The following is a 3,968-nucleotide window of genomic DNA, read 5'->3' as shown; positions in this document are numbered from 1 at the left end:
TTGAGATTGTTCAATTGAAGATGGCCGCTACAACACAACACAAAAAACTGCTTTCCCTCATGTAGTTTTACAGACACTGAGCTAAAATGTGACGCGGTCGTAGCTGGGAGTCATTCACAACACAAACCTGAGATTGAAAATAACGACATTTTAAAGGTTCGTCACTCCTGCGCCCAAAGCCTCTGCCATCCGAAGGCCTGTGGCTCCGATGCGGCCAGACCCACGTTCCTCTTGGCCTCGGCCATCATCACCTCGCCCACAGACCCGGCAGATCCATGGGCCTGCACTCGACCCTCACTCACCTGGAAAACCAGGAAAACAAACAAACAAACCGCAGGCGCTGCAGCCGCGTTTTTATTTAAACAGATTTTTCAAAAACGGCAAGAAGAAGAATCTAAAACGGTGACGGGGTTAACGGGTGAATAAATCCGGCCGTGTGACAGCGCTGAGGGATTCTGACCACCCTGTGTGGCTCACTTCTATCTTATTTTGCATAAAAGTTTTAAAATGTTGTGCTTAAACTTGGAAATTGAGCCAAGCGGTTACTTTTATTCACTTTTTTTGTGCCTTCGGGCTCGTTCATGCGCTCATCGGACCACGCTGAGACTTGGGAAAGACAATCGAACGATTAATGCTTCATTTGGAAGCGAATTAAACCCCGATCCGAATATCAGTACAAAGTACCTTCATATTTTTCCAATTCCAACGCCTCCCACGTTTACAGTAATCATGTTTCAGAGGTTTGTTGTCCTCATGATGGCTGACTGATTGCCGCCGCCGCCGCCACCGCCATCATCGACATTTACACCTGATTGGATTCCGGACTCGTTACCCATCATCTTTACGAGGATGTGAGAAAGATTCATGGCGGGTTGTTAACGCGCGGCGATCATGTGACCAAATTATTTTATTTCTGTCACTTTTAACCACCTGTCGCCAGGCGGTGAAGGCGGGTGATAATGTTTTTGCCTGTGGCTCGGTGTGGTAGTAGCTGAGAGTCCTCCCCGACACGTTCCAAGTCGGCCATTATCTATCCGAAGCCAACTTGCACACAGTTTTAAATAAAACTTTCAGGAAATAATCCTCTGAAACTCAAGATGGCCGCCACAGCCAAGTGAAAAATGGCTGTAGTTCGGTGAAATATACAGATATGGAGCTAAACTTTGGTGGTAGTAGCTGAGAGTCATCCACGACCTGAGATTGTGTTTCTAAATTTTGTCATTTCTTAATATTCCCTCAAGGAATGCGAGGTCGTTATGTCCGTTTAGTTCATTTAGGCATAAAAATTTAATTTAACGATTAAATTATCGCAGAAATGTCTGTTAAACTCAAACCGAAGAGTCAGTTTTATCTTCAACACATGTCCAAGGTCGTTAAGTTAAACTTGTTTAATATTATTGTTTTGTTCGTAGGCCTTTTATCGTTCTTTATTATGTCTTCGCTTAATTGAAAACACGCTTACGCTCGTGATTGGCGTTCGCGTTGTTTTCCTCCCGGGAACGCCGGCGGGATGACGGGACACCCGATCCCGAGTCTTTCCTCCTGGCCTAAACGACCAACGGCTCGGCTCGGATTGTTCCGGATCGGATCGGGTTCTCTGCCGGGAGAGGAGACACGAGGACATCAGAGCTCGGTCGGGTTAAAGCTCTCGTCGACATCGAAAACAAAAGCGAACGGCGATGCGTTTGATGCGGCGCCACGCTGGGAGGACCAGATTGAGTTCGAAGGGATAATAACCGAGCAGGAGGTGTTCACCGCGGGGAGACAGACTGATGACATTACCGCCGCAGAAAAACTCAACACAGACCATCACAAATCTTCCGATTTAATGGAGGCTGAACTGTTTATATACTCTTTTATTACTTCTGGTTATTGAATCTGGGGAAACCGAGTGCAACAGCATCTGCACCCACAACCTTATTGGCCTTTACATCACGGGGCGCAGTCATCAGCCTCGTAAAATCTGATCCCGGAGTTAAACAAAGGCAGGCCCAACGTGATTATAACAAATTCAGTTTACTGAAATCATCAGACTTTAATGTCGGTGTCGCTCCGAAGCCATCCACCCTCTTTGATCTGTCGCGGCTCTCTTGTTAAATTGCTTTTCACGTGTTGACAGGCTGAACTCTGAGGCCTCGTTCTGACAAATCGGAGCAATCATCAAAGTCAAGCTGCAGCAGCAGTCGCCCACTCTCCCCGTGACGCTTCCTCTGCCGCTAAATTCAGATTTATTCAGATTTAAGACAATAGAGCTAGTATTTAACAACCCGCACAGTATCTTTCTCTAAAAAACAGAAAATTTAGTGTTAGACACAAACAAATTCACAAGGCAGTGATAATCTGGATTAATTTGATCATTATTTTAGCTTTTGTTAAAGTACGCCGTGTGCAAATGTTACTAGCAAAATCCTACTAGCATAAACCAACTGGTAGTGAGGAAGAAACAAAAAAACAGAAAACAATATAAATTTTAGTTTCAAACATGCAAATATACAGAACAGGGTTAATTTGGATTTTTTTAAAAATCATTTTTTCAGTTTTTGTTAAAGTAGGCCATGCACAAATGTTGCTAGCATAATGCTACTAGCATAAAACAACTGGCAGCGAGAAAGAAACAAAAAAACAGAAAACAATATAAATTTAAGTGTTTCAAAAATTCAAATATACAGAACAAGGATAATCTGGATTAAAAAAAACAACATTATTTCAGTTTTTGTAAAAGTAGGCCATGTGTAAATGTTGCTAGCAAAATGCTACTAGCATAAATCTATAAAAAAACATTTTTATAGCTAACTGCTTCTCAGTTAAGCTAGCTTAAAGCTACCATTTAGCTGAAGCAGCTAACATTTAACTACATTTTGTAGCTAACATTTTGTGTGAAATCTAAAATATAAACTTTACATTTTCAGTCTGCAGTATTTCTAGGACATATCATTTTGCTTCAGTTTTTTTCTTCTTCAAAACAAACTTTAAAAGCAAGGTTTGCTAACGCTAGGTTTGCTAATTGATGCTAGCAGCTGCATACAGCCAGAACTGTCAAATAAAAGTGATCTAAAAAAGTTTTCTGTTTTAGAAGCATCTTCAAGGATTTGACTGAAAAAAAATGATTTTCCTAAAATCTCTGAATTAAAATAAATACGTAAATGAATAAATAATTTTAAAAAAGGACAGAATGTTATAATGTTAAGGCCAATATTCAAATATGTCTAAATGTGATTTTGATTTTCCCAGAAACATCCGAGGATGAAGAGTTTCACACATTTCTGTCTGAATCTTTTTCTTTGTTTTTCTTGAACCTTAAAGATTTTAAACACGATAAATTTAGATCGTTTTCGGCGTGCTGATTGATACGGCTCGTTCAGACGTGGACTTGAAGGAGCTCGGATGAAAAATTTCTGTCGGCCCCCCCGGCGTCCCCTCATTCATTCGGCCCCGCGACCTCGCCGTGACCCCCATCACTTCTCGCTTCCTGCGCCGCACTTTCCCACCGCCGATGACCTCCCCCCCGCGCGCTCTGGTCCAACGGCTGCCATCTTGTTTAATCAAAGCTCCGCAGAGGGCTGCGGGGTCAGAGTCTTCTAGTAGACGCTTTTCAAAATAAACTTCTCCGGCACTTTTTCGCGGCGCAGCGAAAATGCTAAAGGGAAGATTTGTTCTCACATAAAGTCAGACGTTAAACTCCGGCGCAGGCGAAGAGTGTTTACAGATCAGCCGAAGGGTTCCCTTCGTCAAACAAACATCAGGCGAAGTGTTCGCCCACGAAAAGGCAAACATCTCAGCTAGATTTCATGCTAGCAGCTAGCAGCTAGCATCTCTGTAACGGCGTGGTGGAACACATTTTTCACGAAAGATCATTTAGATAAAAATCTACATCAGAGTCACCAAATTCAAGATGGCCACCACGGCAGCTGACCTTAGAAAACACAGAAATAGCTTAAATTAGCGAAACCATAGCTGAAAGCTGCAGT

This window comes from Kryptolebias marmoratus, linkage group LG14 (genome assembly GCF_001649575.2).
Source record: "Kryptolebias marmoratus isolate JLee-2015 linkage group LG14, ASM164957v2, whole genome shotgun sequence".
Classification (NCBI taxonomy): domain Eukaryota; kingdom Metazoa; phylum Chordata; class Actinopteri; order Cyprinodontiformes; family Rivulidae; genus Kryptolebias; species Kryptolebias marmoratus.
Note: the sequence above shows the minus strand (reverse complement) of the source record.